At 43.7% G+C, this 17530-nt stretch overlaps 1 protein-coding gene and 1 pseudogene across 7 annotated transcripts in view; both read left to right on the forward strand.

Moving 5' to 3' along the window:
- Positions 1 to 17530, forward strand: part of RAP1GAP (RAP1 GTPase activating protein) — a 1002066-nt gene that overhangs the window by 816647 nt on the left and 167889 nt on the right. The window lies entirely within an intron of this gene.
- Positions 12930 to 16966, forward strand: LOC146868134 (large ribosomal subunit protein uL23 pseudogene; annotated as a pseudogene).

Here is a 17530-nt window from a genome sequence, read left to right on the forward strand (position 1 = left end):
TCGTTACAGGTGTTGTTCTTCATATGTGGTTTAATTGTTTATGACACAAATCTCTTTATTCTATCATCACTGGCCCATCCCCATACAACATTTCGACCACCCTGATGGGACCACAACTCGAGATACTAATGTGGAACGTTATTGGTTTACTAGGCAAAATCAAGAGAGGTGCAGTCCTCCAATATGTTTAACGACAAGCCCAGCAATCCTCCTCCTACAGGGGATCCACTTATTCGGAACTAATTTCTCCATAGTCGCCCACTGTGGTTTTATTAGAGTGTCCGACATGGGGTACGCTGGAGGAGTGAGAGGGACCACAATCCTGCTCCATCATACATGCCCACTACCCATCACCAAGTCCCACCTAGACATACTTGGTAGATATATTCTCCTTGAAGGCACCATAGATGGGTGACGGTGGACAGTGGGCAGCATCTACGTCCCACCAGCACTCATTAATACCACACTTCAAGACCTTTTGTCTGCACTGTCACAAACTCAACCAGGCATGTTAATACTGGGAGGAAACTTCAAAAATATTATGGACAGGTTCAAAGACACTTCCTCGACGACCCCCTCAACCCTCACACTTGCTCTCCACAAATAGGCTCGTTCTATGGGCTTCAGAGGCATATGGCGCAAGTGGTACCCTCTAGATTCGAGATTCACCCACTGCTAGGCATCCCACAAAACCCACTCTAAGCTCAACTATTTCTTCACGCTGACAGATTCCATATATAATTAATACAGAATGTTCACACCCTCCCACAGGGCCACTCAGACCATGCCTCAGTGTAGTTACACCTGGGAACGGGGCTCCACAGGGAGAGAGGTGTTTTCCCTGATGACACACTGATAGATCTCCTTCGAGAAAGTAATCACAGATTACTTTGACTTAAACTAATATTCATTAACTTCCCCCACATCCTATGGGAAGCATTCAAGATGGTTGTCAGAGGACGGCTGGACATGGCGATTCACCTGCACAAACACCTCAAAGGATAGGAGCTTATGCTCCTTGAATCCTACATATTAGCACTAGAACAATTGACCGATAGCTCCTCATCATCAGAGCACCATCAACGACTAGAAGACCTCTACAAGACTCTAAAACAGAAGCTCCTTAACTCGGCCTGTACAGCAGCATCTCTTGTCCAATACCAATTATACGAACAAGGCAACAAAGCCAGTAAATTAATCTACTGGCTACAGAGAAAGTCCTCGTATAATCCCGATGAAACTCCCCCCAACAGCAGACATACACACGGCTCTAACAAAATCGCGAAGGCCTTTGTAATATCCACCACAGCTTATACAAATATAGAGCCCACCCACAGCTAGAAACAATCCATCAAATATTCCACGGCCTCCCCATTTGCTCACTTTCACAGAGTCAGCGTGACGCACTTGAGAAACCATTCACCACGGAGGAGTTGCAGACGGCCATTAGGCCGCCCCCTGGGGGTAAACCTCAGACCCGAACTGCCTCCAAATTGAAAATTTTAAACTGTGTAACTCCCTACTGGCACCTCGTTTATTGCTTCTCTTTGAGGAGGCAGGCTGTATTGGATCCGACCACCCGACCTTCAAAATGCCACCATTACCACTACCCTCAAACCCAGCAAGCCACCACCTCTGTGTTCCTCGTGCAGGCTTATCTCACTCCTAAACACAAAAGCAAAGCTATTGACCAAAATGATGGCATCAAAACTGGCCACCATTATCAACATGCTGGTACTCAAGGACCAAAATGGCTTCATGGCCGGTAGGAGCACCCAGCACTGTCTACGTAGGCTTCAAACAGCCCTATCCCACCTTGAGAAGCTACTGGGTCCAGGAGCACTGTGATTTGTCGATCACAAAACGGCATTCAATACACTGCACTGGCCCTTATTATTCACGGTGTGCACACATATGAATCTCGGCCCTAAATTTCTTACACTGATAAGGGCTTTTTACTATTCTCCAAATGTGAGAGTTCGTGTCAACGGGACACGCTCCACACCATTTCCCGTTCAGCAAGGTACGTGGCAGGTGTGCCTTTTATCGCCCTCCTCTTTGCCCTAGCAATTGAGCCACTTGCCTGCGCAATCAGAGTGGATGCCCAAGTCCAAGGCTTCTACTGGTGCACGAACCACGAAGACAGGATTGCATTTTATGCAGATGACATGCTCCTCTGTACTTAATCTCCACAGGTGACACTACTGTGCCTCATCCGAATGCGGGACGATCACGGAGATGCAGCTGGGCTATGGGTCAATTGGCAAAAAATGCAATACATTCACCTGACAGGCCCACCCCCCTGGTATTTCCCGACTCCAGAATGTGGATCGCTTCCGGCTTCTTCAAATACCTGGGGATGCACATTACTTGTAACCCGCAAACGGCATGGGACTTGAATATTGACCTGATCCTAACAAGCACCCGGACAGACCTGAACTCTTGGACCTCTCTCTCTCTGAACCTCCCAGGCCGAATAATACCCTATAAGATGCTAGTTCTCCCCAGATTTTTATACGTCCTACAAAACCACCCATTCAGGCTCCCACCCACTGTTTTTCCAGACATACAATCCATGTCGACCAGGTTTTACTGGCTGGACAAAACACCTAGTTTCTTTCTCCAAATCTACAGCCCCACAATACGAAGGAGGTTTAGGTGCACCCGACCTCCATCTCTATTATTGGGCAGTGCAATTACTCCCCATCAATGACTGTCTGTTTAGTGACTGCCAGGACTGCTGGGACCAGGAACTCCAAATATTAAATCCATGGGGAATACACAACCTCCTTTATAGACGTCTCCCACCTGCCACCCTACCCCAGATCTCCAAGATCTCCTTCCTATGCTGGTGTGTGGCACTAGCGCATTGAATGTCTAGAGTAACTGACCGGACAGACCCCCCCTGTGAATGGGGACATGGCTGCGCCAGGTGGCGCGGCTGGAGTGCTTCAGAAGTTGGGACAGAATATGGATCTAGACAGCGGGGGACATATGGGTTACAGACCACATAGTCTCCTTCGATCACCTAAAACCAGAGTATAAGTATAACCAACATAACTCAAAATTCTATTAATGCCTACATATCTGCCACACCCTAGAAACATACCAGGAAATACTCACAGAGGTCCCCAAATTCAATAAGTTGGAAATAAAGCTAACAATGGTCCCACTCTGATGTTAAGTAATTTCCAGACTGTACAAGTCTCTCCTACTCAATGCCCCGGACCCCCAGATAAAACTTAGATCCTTCTGGTCTTCAGATTTGAGGGAACTGGACGACAACATCCTGCAAAATGCCAAGATGGCCCAATTCATTCTGGCCATTCCTTGCAACCTCCGCCTGATCCAATTTTCTTACTTCCACCGAATATACTACAGCCCAAATAGGTTATGGAGTATGGGGCATGTACTTGAAGTGAAAACCCTAAGGGGTACTTCTTCCATGTCATCTGTACCTCTGTGGAGAAGTGTGGCTCAATGGTTAGAGCGGCAGACCCTGATGCAGAGGTCTGGCCTGGGACCAGGGTTCAATTCCCGCCTTGGCGGGTCTTGGGCTCAATTTCCTCGGACCCGTTATTTCTCGCCTCAGTGCCTATTCTAATCATGGGTCCCACTCTGCAACTCTGGGCAATAGCTTGCTTAATCTCCACAACGGCCCCAGCAGCGCTGGGATGCCTGGTTTCACCTTGGGGGTGCCCAGGAGTGGACATTTCACAGGGAAAAAGCCAGGAAGGGTTCCACAGCGGTATGAGTACAGTGCCAGGAAACCCTAGGATAGCAGTGCGCTATACAAGTACAACACATTTACATTTACATTTACCTCTCCCTCCGCCCAGACCTACTGGTCCTCTATCCACGCCCAGATTGAGCAAGTCCTAAATATCATTGCCGAGCCAACCTCCAAAGTGCCACTTCTCGGGACAACTGAGCTGACAACGAACTTCACAGGACATTCGCTGGCCTGGATTACCTATTAGCCAAAAGGGACATAGCCCAGCACTGTAGGTCCTCAGACCCTCTCACCCTGTCCCCCTAGCAAAGGGGTATGGTTTTTTTGCTGTAAGGCTGAAGAAGAAATATATAAAAGGAGGACCTGTGTCAAAAACCCCTGATAATTTGGGGTGCCTGGACCTCGCTCCCTTTATGAACTGTGCTCTACCATGACACCTTATACACTCGGGCTGTACCACAACCCCTGCTTTCACTGGGGCTCAGAATGGGCAAAAGGAATGGAGACACTTTCACAAATATTGTTAATTGAGTTTGTGAGCTTGCAATGTTTTTGCATGTTCATATAAGAAAATCTAATTTAAAAAAGTGTTATTAAAAAAAATATTGGAGGTAGGAAATTAATATAAACCCTCATAGAAAATAATGTTAAATGAAATTAAATTATATTAAATAGTTAGAAACATATATAAATATAGCAAAAACCGACAAAAAAATATTGGATATTTATTATTGAATATATGTTAATACCCGATTTTGAATGTAAAATGTAATGTAAAAATATTGTTTATTAAAATATACCTACATTATTTTTCTTTAATTCTATTTTACTACTTATTATTGCATGCTAATTATTTTTCTTTAGGTGGGATTTTTTTAATTGAAACTTCAGAAACATAATGTTAATTTATACATTTACATTAATTCAAGATTTATTTCAAAATTGAGTAAATAATGCTTTAGCATTTTATTAAACTGTTCTACATTTAAAATAACTATATAAAAGGAATATAAATTAATATTCAATATTTGTAAGATTTATATTGAAGTTAAATAAAAGAAAATCCCTGCACTTTACCATTCAGAGACTCCAAGGTCGGGGAAGTGATTTCCAAGGTATACACTGCTCCCCCTTTGATATTGTTGAGATCCAGATTCAAGCAGACTGCTGGCAAGCTTGGACATTGCCAATGATTGGACTTAAACTCCTGACATGATGCCGGAGCCAATTTCTGATTGTGAATACCCCTGCCTAAACCATTCACTTCACCTTTTATAGAATCCCTTCTGCTGTGAAGTGCTCTGATAAACTGGTATATTTAAGATATGTCTACATTAACATCAAATCAATAAATAATAATACAAGGCTGATGAGCAGGTCGTGCAGAATAATACATTTTGCACGGACGTACTCGTGCCACGATACGCGCTCCAAGTTGGCACAAGGCTGAAGAAACTTTAGCCTCTTGATTTCCGGTTTGCATCCGGGTTGTGTCTGACTCAAGTTACCAGCAGCCAAACATCATTAAAAGGAACCATTCAAGCATGAATGTCAATTAAGCATAGTCCGCTTTCAAAGAAGGAAGCGACAGAAACTGAGAATAAACAAAGCTTTAAAACCCTTGATGGCTTTCGGTAGTTTCCGCTTCTTGTTGTTCCCTCAGATCCTCCCGACCGAATGGGAGACTCTAGAAGGACTATTGGCCAGACAGTGAGTCAGCCATGCGACGTCACTGGGCGTTCTAAGCAACTATGATGACGCTTCTGCTGAGTTGTGCATTTCAGTCATTCATCATCCTTGCACCCAAACCAGGAAAAAACAACCAACCGCTCTTCCCATTCCACACTCCAACCTTCAGTTTAATAGTGATACAATAGCCAAAAGGAAGTAGAAAAATGTAGAAAAATCAATTTAATTCCCAGCAAGCATGGGCACCCAGTTGTCATACTTGTCATCAGTGAACACCGATTCCCAAAGAACTTTCTTTGAGCCGGTGTGACTTACAACTGGATTTCCAGAGTGAAGCCACCCCTACTCATGGCACATAGTTTTGTCAAACAGGTCTTAATAACTGGGAGAGTTTGATGTCGGAGTCAAAGTTTGGTGACGGAGATCAAAGATGCAGACAGTGACAATCCTGTTTCCATAGAGTTAGAACCTACAGACACAAGTAACCCTTATTCCTTCCCTAAATGATCGAAGAGATAGAGAAAGAGAGCGAGAAAGAGGGTTTGTCTTCCTCTTATGTTCCATTACTGATTCCGAGTCTTGCGCTCGGCGTCTTTAGGCCTGGCCTCGGTCCCGTGAGATAAACTCCAGAGGATTGGGGGCTGCTCTCTGGTGGTTAGAGGCAGCAGGGCCTGGAATGCCCTTCCCCTTGATCTTCGTCTTACTCAGGAGCTCGCAGCCTTTAAAAGGAAGCTCAAAACATTCCTCTTTGCTTGATTGTCTCTGTTTGCCCCTCAGGTTCGCGCCGGGACACTCTTGAGTAGCCGAGCACGCTACAAGTGGAATTAACTTAACATAACATAACATTTAGTGCGTATATTTCCAGAACTGCTGCATCTTTAGTGTTATGTTACCAGTGGTAACCTCCCAAACTCCTCCAACCTAACCCAATGCACCTTGGCGTGACTCTTCAGTCTGCAATATCAGGTTTTTGCATTCGACAACTGTGCACATCCACAGTGAGTTCTGGGGTATGTTGTAAGACTCCAACTCCTACAGAAAGAGAACACAGCAAAGAGGAACCCAACTCCAGAATGAAAAGAATAAAACAAACCTTTCGGTAATCCTGAGGAAATCTAACCTCAAACCCTTGCAATGACACAACACTGCGAAGTGAGAACTTGTTGTTGCAATCACATTCAATTCTTTATTGTAATTGATTACCTAAGATTATCACAATCATAAAATAGTTAACATTTACTTCTGGTAAACAGAATAGAATTCATTTTTAGCCATGATGATATAAAACAGGAGAGATGGAGCTACTGAAATATATCAACTAAAGCAAAACCTAAAGCCACTTTCAACCACTTTGCACAAAACCATATAAATATGCGTGAGATACACCAGTATCGTCACATGGGGGAAATTACATCCAATCGTGAGGTAAACAACCACTAAAGAGGCCGATGTTCCAGTTTCCTGACTTCCGAAGGCAAATATTTGAGGGGAGAGACAGGCACAGGCTTGTTTTCATGAATTAGAGACTTCAAGAGCTTTTGTAAGATATTGTGTAAACGTGGCTTCACATTTTCTTTTCTTAGGCTTCAGAAGTCACTAATTAAGCAATAGATCAAACATCATGATCTTACTTCCTGCAGGGGTACAAAATGAAAGAAATAGCGAATAAACTTATTTCTGTTTCTTATTTTTAAAGTGATAAGGTAGACACAAAGGAGGGGAACATGGCTCATAGCTGTCGTTCATATACTTTGCACTCATCCTACCCTTGTAATCCTCCCAAACCAGACATAACACCTTTTCCTGGCTCTTCATTTCTGGCTTAAAACCTTTATTCCTGGTAGACGCTCCCAGATCGCCTGGCTGGATATTGGACGCTGGCTCAAAAAGCCAGATTCTGGCCTTCCTGGTTGTACACTAGCTTTACCCAGACCAAAGCTCCTTAACCCTGCAACGCTACCTTAACAAATTAAGCTCTAGTCTAATCTGTGATTCAGCACAGGAATGTATTGGTGTAAAAATTGTACAAAACGGAGAGCGCTCGCAGTGACAAGCCAATATGATAATTTCCCAGGGAATGCTTGATGGTTTTATGATCAACCTATAAGTTTCAGGCTGGACTGTTCCTATTGGAGCAGGGTCAATACTGATTTGTATATGACTGGGTCAAAACTGAGGTGGCATGATGGGCAAAAGAAATATGGGTTGGAACGCTATCCCAAGCGATTGCCAGAGGTTAGACTTATTGCAGGCATTCCACGTTTTGTGTGTTTGATGTGACATTTGAAGCTATTCCTGTATATATTTGTCTATGGCGTGAATGATATTTTAAATGTATTATGTTGTTTTGCTATTGTCTCAAATGTCGTTCAAAACGTAAGCAAAAGGCAATAGCATTTGAAATAAGTCGACTTTCAACATTTTTTACTATTTTGAATTCTAAACTTCTTATAATATGACTGCTTACATCTGAAAGAGCAAACTTGCATCTGCTATGATTTTACCATTCAAAGGGTGCCCAGTGGTGGTGCTGCGCTAAGGTACATCCAGCCCTTGTTATTGACCTATTGCATTCTATCCTCTTTTCACCTCCCACAAAGCAACCTCATGTCCATAACACCCCTAGCAATGAACACTAAAAGCAGACTATCGAGTCTGTCCTTTATGAAAATGCCGTTCACAGCTTCAGCCTTGTCAGAAACCACAAAGACAGCTCAAATAGGCATCAGCTGTAGAGAGCGACCTTCAGGAGGGTGCGTGGAGAATCATGTCCAAGCAACCACTAAAAGTCTGGCATTTGGGAAAAGTGACTCCATCTCCAAGTGCCTACCTATACACACTTCCTAAATGGTTCGAGATTAGTACTTGGCTCTGCCATCTCGTTTCCATGATGGCAGTAACTCAAGAATGGATCTGAAAAAAGAACTGGGGTGATAACAATCAGCATATGCGCAGTGAATGGAAATCATTAGTAGTAAGCATTGGCAAAGCCAATAGGTTTGACTTTTTTGACCTATTGGCTTTGCCAATGCTTTTTGTTGATGCTGTGCCGCATCTGCAAAATACATTTAAAAAAAACAGAATAGAAAAACAGCACACGTGTTATGATGCGGTTGCCGCCCAACATGATGACATATGTGGGTGCAAGCTTTTCCATGCATGCGAGTGCATACAGCATGATACATGCGATTTAGTTTATATTATATTTATTGACAATTCCAAGTTGACATTTCAGGCTGGGAACAAATAGTAGCTGCAGAACCCTCCAAAAATGCATTTTTCCCTTAAAGAACTGTGGCCGTAAAGATGGATGAACAGTGGAGAGCGGGTGGGAAACAAATCAACGCGGCGGAGAAGCAATGAAGAGTGAGTGGGGTAGCAACGAATGAGCTTGAGGAGGTGGGGTGTGCACATTCATAAAAATACACAATAATAAAAAGTCAGGCAGGGGAAGCAATGGACAAGCTCTGCCTGGCAGGCGGAGGGAGCAACACAAATGGGAAGCTGCACACAAGGAAGAGAGCGAGAAAGCACATGCATTTCCATGAAGTGCTGAAAGAGAAAGAAAAAAGTAGTTCCATGAATGTTAGCAAAGGAAGAATACAAGTCACCAAATCAAAAGGCGGTGAGTGGTCTATGCTCCAGCAGAGGAACATTACTAGGTTAGGAAGAAAATCCATCAAATAAAAAGCAAGACACCGAGAGTGACAGGAAAGCCAACCAATGGTAAGCAATGGGCCAGCTGTAACCCACTGTAAGTTTCTGGCATGGTCCACAGGAGGCCCTTTGACAACAGAGAGCTACTGTGGCAAATGTGGGTAAATCCATAATCATGTTTAAATGCTGCAGAATCACATAAATCAACCGGCCCTCACCAGTGTATCTTTTTTTATCAGCAATTTATTCACAAAGGGTAAACAAAACCTCAACATTTGAGTTCCAATGTTTGCTGCATTTTTAGGAAAACAGCTTTTACAATCTTCCTATCACAAAATAAACAAGTAAGGTGCAATATGGTCATGTAGTGCACATGTTGGTGTTCTGATTTACAAACATTTACAAACAAGTTGGTCTTCACCTCGTGGTTCATGATGTCACCTGAACCTTTTGGTGGCAATACTGGAAACAATCGCAGTTAGCTGTTATGTGTGCATGCAGAGGAAGACGGGGGAGAAAGAGAGATTTGGTATTTGTCAGTAACATCCGTTTTATAGCTGTGTCAGCAGCATATTTCCCCAGACTGTGCTACATAATAACATTGATGGAGTTGTCAATTGTACAATCACCCTTGACTGCCTCTGGGCTCACGCACATGTGCTGCTTCTGTGTGAGGAGCTCAGTGCAATTAATTGTTTCATTCCCTGTCGTTTACAGGTGAAAATGAAGTTACAAATATTGTCTGATGAAGCCATATTGCCAGTTCACTGATATAATAAGCATGAATTAGCGATCGTCCCCAAAAGATGGTACACTTGTTGGAGAAAACACCGAATAGGCTTAAACAAAATCCAAGAGAGTATAGGTTCCATCCAGAAGCTCAGAACTACAGGCACCAGCAAAAGACTATCACATGGTGAGGGTTTGCATTTCTGCAGAAGAGTCATTCAAAGAGCAGGAACAGCAATAAAGGATCCAAACTAAGAGCATTATTTAAAGGGGGGGGGGACGCCGAGAGTATCAGAGTGACCCAGCCTTCATCACACGCACACGCACAACAGAAAAGGTTATTGAATGCACTACAATCCTACAATGCAATAACTCTTGGATGGTGACTACTGGGTACCGTCTTCAAAGTGACCCCTGACGGGAAGAAGGATGAGTTCCAGAATCATAACCATAATGAAGGAGATCCATTCTATGCCATTAACAGATGCCACCTTGGAGCAGCTAAAAAGACTTTGGGGCAGATGTATCATTGTAGCAGCTTGCGAGTCATTAATAGCGATTTTTAGCGAATCGCTATTAAGGACTCGCAAAAAGCTATGTAGGTAGGAATCGCAATAATATTTGCGATTCCTAAATATTCCTTAATTGTGAATTGCAAATTGCAATTTGCAATTAAGGAATACTGTCCCATTCATTCCTACGGGCCTAGAAGCCCGTATGAATGAATAGGAAGACATTCGCAATTTGCGAGTACCCATTAGGTACTCGCAAATTACGAACGCAATATCAAGGGTGTCAAAAGGACACCCTGTAGCACCCCTGAAATATGTATGCATGCACATGTGGTGCACATACACGCCCTAAGGGCATATATGTGCACCACGTGGCACTTTGAAAAATGCTAAAAAGTGCATTTTTCAAAGAAATCGCACAACTTGGGTGCTTCCTGCATTGCATTTAAGGAATCGCAATTTGCAATTCCTTAAATGCATTCGCAAAATAGGGAATCACAAATTTTGCAATTCCCTATTTTGCAAGGGCCTTTTTGGATACATCCCAAAAGGCATTTTCCCGTTCGCAAACAGGCCGTTTCTGAGAATCGGCCCGTTTGCGAATGGGAAAAGGGCTTCATAGATCTGGCCCTTTGTGGCTTTCAAGCCATGTAGCCGTATACAGCATACTCCGATAGAAGTGGGGAATTTGCCAATGCCATGGCTGAAGAAATATGAATGCCGGAATAGAGACAGAGCACACCTAGGCATGACCTGAGAGAAAGCAGTGGGGTGCTCCCTATACAGCTCCCCACGAGCAGTAAGACCCAGCAACTGCACTTGAAGGCCAACTGGGTAACGGGCAGTGAGTACAGGGATCACCAGTATTTGCGGTGGCAATTTGGGCAGAGTACAGAGATTAATGGGCATAATACCATATCACATTGTTTCTTGTTTTTATCAATTTAAAATCTGCGTTCAGTTCAGTTAACACGCTATGTTTTGGGACTTACTGTCAACCACTGGGATCAGTGAATTTATGGTGCAACTGATCGCATAACTTTACAAGGGAAAATATGCCAGGTTCAAATTGGTTAAAAACCCTTTTTAGGTCTCACCTACACCGTCGCTCTGCTAATTTTCAAGCACAGACTCGTGCTTGTGGCGGCATCCACCTTGCAGGAGCGAGCAACGACGCGCATGCTAATTGTCTGTTGCTCGCTCCCGCAAGGCGGATAGTGCCACAAGCATGAGTGTGCTTGAAAACAGCTGCATTAGTCATTCCCTCGTGCACGGCTCTCTCTCGTGAAACCAGCTGCTGTTACACTTTTAGCTCTGGGCTCTTTCCTCATCTGTGCGCTTTCATTCCCATCTTTCGCTCTTCAATTACGTCCATTTTTTGTTTCATCTCACTGTCTCCCTGCCCGTGCCTCTTCAAGCCTGCCTTTCCTCCCAACCTCTAAACTCGACTCACCTCTACGCTGCCTCTCACTATACAGGCTGTGCTCGACTTCTCTTCCACTCATCTCCCGCTGCGCTGCCCTCATTTCCCCCTCGCCATTTCCACTCTGATACCCGACCACGGATTTCTCTGCGTGCACCCTCCCTTCCTCTGTATGCGCAGCAGTTTGCCACTGGATGCGCTGCTGCCTCTTCTGTCGACACAAACCATCCCTCCCGCTGAGTTTTTGTTAATGAGCGGAATCTCATGTGCGCCCATTTTATGCAGTTATCAACTCCTGGCACTCTCATCTGTCGCACCAGGCCTTCCTACCGGTAACTCAATTTGGAGTGAGACGCGCGTGCACCCGAGAGGAGGCTCCTCAGTTCTCAATGTGCAGTTTCTAGACTTCCTTCGCTCCTCCCACTTCCAGGGCGGGCAGGCTCAGTCCTCACTGTGATGCACAGCCCTCTCAGTGACATCACCGTCACTAATCTTCTACCAGCCGATGCGAGAGTGGGCGCCCGCCTCCGGACAATGAACGCCAGTCTTCTTTAGAGCTAGGCCTGGGCAGAGCAGCACAATGGGTCCCGATCTGTAGCCACTGAGTTCCCCACTGCTCAGCTCCTTACTGTTTAGGAAGAACCGGTGCTATCGGGTGCTGTTCTGGAGGGACTTGCAACACAGACGCAACAGAGCCGGTTAGTACCTGCTGTGTACTCCTGCTGTATGCCTTTTTAACCTTGCTGCATGCCTTTGTACCCCAGCCTGATGTACGTTCTGTGAGCGTTTGTTTGTGATACCCATAGCTGCCAAGGTTTCAGATTGCTATGTGTGACATTTTCATATTTAAAGTGTAATTATGAGTGACATTTCCACAACTATGAGTGACACTTTTTTGCGAGCAAAAGTCAAGCAATGAATACGAGGCAAACATATATTTATAACAGTAATTGAACCCATTTGAGCAATGAGAAACTCTAAGAATACTGGATGGTGGTATGTATCAACAAGCATTGTCATAGCCAATAGGTCTCTTCTTTGGGACCTTATTAGTGTTTAGTTATCCAGCACAATATCCTTGGTGCAACAACATCAAGTGTTGCATGGCTAAACACTTATAAGGTCCCAAAGTCGAGACCAATTGGCTATGCCAATGCTTGTTTGCATTGAAGCTAGCACCCCCAACATGGCACAGAAGGTCAAGAAGGAAGCTGTCCCTGTTAAACCGAAGCAAAGTCTAAGTCTTTAAAAGCTAAAAGGGCTGTTCTTAAGGGGGTACACAGTCACAAGAAGAAGAAAATTAGGACAGCCCCCAATTTCAGGAGGCCGAGGATCTTGAGGATAAGGAGGCAACCAAAGTATCCCAGGAAGAATGCTCCTTGTAGGAACAAACTTAATCATTATGCAATCATAAAGTTTCCTCTTACCATGGAGTCTGCCATGAAGAAGATTGAAGATAACAAGACGCTGGTCTTCTTTGTTGATGTCAAGGCTAACAAGCACCAGATCAAACAGGCTGTAAAGAAGCTTTATGATATTGATGTTGCCAAGGTCAACAAACTGATCAGGCCAGATGGCATTGAAGCTAGCGTTTACCAGTGCTGTACCCTGTTGTCTACTTTTAATATATTTTTTAGTGCTGTACCCTGTTGTCTGCTTTTAATATATTTTTTAATGATTTCCCAGATAAACTAACCTCAGCACCTCAGGATGTACCAAAGGTGGGCAGTTCTCCGGGGTGCGTTCCACTGTTTGCAGTTTTAATGACCTAGGGGCATATGTATCAACATCACCATTTGCGATTCTCAAATAGCGATTTTTAAGGAATCGCTATTTGAGAATTGCAAAACGGGATGTATTTAAAAAATCGCAAACTTTTTGCGATTTCTTAAAATTCCTTAATTGCGATTAGCAAATTGCGAAATCGCAATTAAGGAATACCTGCCCATTCATTCCTATGGGCCAGGAGACCCATAGGAATGTATGGGAAGTAATTCTCAAATTGCGAATCGCAATTTGCTAATCGCAATTTGAGAATAATTTCAAAGGTGCAAGGGTGTCAAGATGACACCCTGATACACCCCTGAAATTATCATGTGTGGTCATATGGCGCACATACATGCCCTAAGGGCATGTATGTGCGTCACGTGGCACTTTGTAAAATTACAAAACGTGCATTTTTAAAAGAAATCGCAAATTAACACCAACTAGTAGTTGGTGGTAATTTGCGATTTCTTAAGGATTAATCGCAATCCTTTGGTGAGTGTTACATTTCATTTAAGAAATCGCAATTTGCGATTTCTTAAATGCTTACGCAAACTTAAGAAATCGCTAAATTAGCGATTCCTTAAATTTGCGTTGGGAATTTGTCTAATACATCCCGTTTTGCGAATTTTTAATCGCAAACGCTGTATTTTGCGAATCGCAGCGTTTGCGACTAAAAATTTGCTTGATACATATGCCCCTTAGATAGAAAATTCACTACATGCTTTATTCAGGGCATTCCAAAAGTATTCCAGAAAGGCTGGTTATTCATTCCTTAGAATCTAACGTAATGATCATCTGCCATTTTATACCCGTACATACCCCTTTCAGTCAGTAGATGAAAACTTGCAGCTTCCTAGTTCCTTTCACCACATCCTTCAGGTTTCCTGCTTCATGCTCCTTCAATGCACTAATGGAGAAGAACAATTTATATAATACTGGCTAGAAGGCAAGTTAAATCTTAAAATCCTATTGGGACTTTGAAGGTGACTCTGTCTCAAATGTGCTAGTCGCCCACCTGGCCAAATCTGTCCCTGTAGCGTACTAAGGAGCATAGCTATGGGGCCACGGGGTGCTTTCTCATGCCTGGTGCCTTGCTGCAGCTTCCTGGTTCCTTTAACGACATAAGGCTTTCTGCCTGAGGCTTCTGCAATGCACCAGCGGAGAAGAAAAATGTAACCGGACAAGAATTGGCAAGCGGAATTTAAAAATTCTATTGGGACTTTGAGGCTCACTGTGTCTCACATGTACGAGTTGTCCACCTAGACAAATCTGTCCTTGTGACATTCTAAGGAGTAAGATCTAGGGGACATAGGTGCATTCTTATTCTTGCTGCAGTTACTGATACTGGAGTTACCCCTAAATGACATCGGTACAGTGGTCTGAGACATCTACTTTTCTTGATTAGGCTGTGGTCAGATCACCAGCCTGCTGTTTATAAATCACATTTGATTGATGTCCTTTCACGTGCCATGCTGTGGTTTTTGAGTGCCATCTTTTTCAAGTGCCACCTCTGAGGTCCGTCGGCGTTCACCCTCCCGTCCTGCTGTGCCGTGGTTTCTGAGTGCCATCTCTAGGACCTGGTCCCATCCCATACATGAGTCACCCAGACTGTACATATGACATTGAGACTATGAAGTCGCCTACTGGGGCAGACAAAAAATAACCTGGATTTAAAGTCTTTCTTCTTAAATCTGGAACTATACGGTCCCATGGCGAAAAGCATTCTGCACAAGGTAAGCATATATAGGCACAGTGTCCTCTCCCTCTCTGAGGTGGCTGCTGTCATTGTTTGAGCTGGAGATGCTCCCTCTTGCTTCTGCCCAATGCAGCCAATCATTTACCTTTGAAATTGGCATGCACGTATGTCAGCTTGCAACTAGGATCAGTATCCCATCTTTTTCTGTTTGGTTCATGTTACGCATCACCAAGGAAATATATTTTTATAAAATATAATGTTAAAAAGGTTGATGCAGCACTAGCACTTTCGAGTAAAGATGATGAGAAGATGTCCCCTTCATGGCTTATAAGTTTCTGTGGGCTTTGGTGGCTTGTATTCACTAAAATGTTCTCTTGATACTTTGGAGAAGCATTAACCAATGGCCTCATTTTCTAAAATGTTAAGCTTTATGCTGTGCATCTGTTTTTAGATGTTAGAATGTTTTCAGTCTTTTAAAATGTTGATATTGCATTTTTTCAAATATTTGATATTGTTTTTTAACAGTTGTAAAAGTGAGTATTTTACTTTGTTGTTTTACATCACGATAGCTTATGAGCTCAACAACAACAAATTGCCGATGAGAATGATTGCTGTTGCTTGGTAACAATGGTGGAGCTAGAAATCTCCAGTTTTTTCCCTAACCATCAGCTCATCTGCTCTGTATATTTCCATATTTTTTAATGACCACAGATGCTCCCTCAAGTCCAGCTTTCATACCATTAATACTCATTGTCTTTCCAGGCAATGTTTTCTCCTACCATCCTTTCCATGTGCTATTTCTAGGGGGTTCACGGTCCTTCTTGTAACTGAGAATTTTCTATAAGTATTTCTTTTGTAATTTCTTTAACTGCAGTTCCCAGTGTAATAATCCACATTTGTAAAGCGCGAACAATCACCCGTAAGGGTCTCTGGGCGCTGGGGGCCGTTGGGAAGATTAAGCAAGCTATTGCCCAGAGTCACATGGTGCTGGGCTAATAGGTTGTGCTCTAGAGATCAAAAAAATGTATCATTAGTGCAAGAAATTGATTTATTAGTGGAGCGAGGTGAGCGCCCCACTCAGATAATAACCACAGTCCTTGTCAGGCTGAACCACAAAATAAACCTGTTCTTAAACCTCTTTTGGCTTGGCTCGAAAGCGTCGGGCTAAACTTGGACGCAATGTGTAAAGTATTTATGAAGCACTCAAACAGTAATAAGATGAAAACACAACACAAGAAAGCTTCTAAACCAGTTTAGAAAAATAAAGTAAAATGTAATAAATAAAATGACACCAAAAGTACAGAAATCTAATAAGTAGAACAGGATTACAGAAATTTAAATGTTTTAGGTAAAAATATTGTCAAGAAGCAAATGTGCCAATTGCGGTTATCTGGCCACGCTGGACCTGGAAAAAGTTAAAAGTTTAGGCCAACCATGATGCAGCGGGCAGATACTGGGAACAGGTTCATCCCGATGGAAGATTACCTTCTATCTCAGTCCAGTTCCACATTAGGAACCTCAGCCAGAGCTTTGAGTTGGCGGGGGACCGCAAGGAGATCGTTGTTGCTGCGGAGAGCTGGTTTGCCGATCGGCACTTGCCTGTAAGGAAATATATATTAGCGCCAAGAACTGGTAGCTGGTTGAAGCTTCGGGTTGATGAGAAACGCATGATGGTCATTGCTGGCATGAAGAACACTGTGCAGGTGAAGACTGATGTCTGTAGCCAGGGAGTTTGTATTGTCTCTTGGATGCAGGTCTGACGTTGGCCTCGTTGAAGTCCGCTCACAATTGCAAGGAGACCAGGTATGGTTCTTTTTCTACACGAAGAGCCCAGAGCCTCTGGGTTTTCACATGGAGTCAAGTTCTTGAAGTTTGCAGGTTGGGGGAGTACCCTCTAACACCAGCCAAGGGTTCAGAAACTGCCTCTTAGGGTTTAGACTTACTCCAGCAGAGGCCAGCAGCAGGGTCCAGGTAGGTCTAGTTGGTGCTGGTCAGCTGGTAGTTGCAGGGAAGGCCTCTGGAAGCTTGTTTAGACCCTATAGCTTCAACAGGAGGTCAGCAAACTGACATTTATAGTGACTTCTGGGGTCCTTGGTTCAAGGCAAGCATGTCATGTCTTCCTTCTTCAGACAGCAGACTTCTGCTGACCGGGCTGGTGACACTTTGCCACTTGGAACCTGTTCTGCTTGCCTCTGCTGATGTGGGTTCTGTTGATGCATGTTTTGTCCTTGGCCCTGACGACATTCCGGATCTTGGTATGCCCAACTTGTTGGAGATGCCACATTTTTGTTCTTTGACTCTTTGACTGGCTTTTTCTTTTTGTA

This window comes from Triturus cristatus, chromosome 1_2 (assembly GCF_964204655.1).
Source record: "Triturus cristatus chromosome 1_2, aTriCri1.1, whole genome shotgun sequence".
NCBI lineage: Eukaryota > Metazoa > Chordata > Amphibia > Caudata > Salamandridae > Triturus > Triturus cristatus.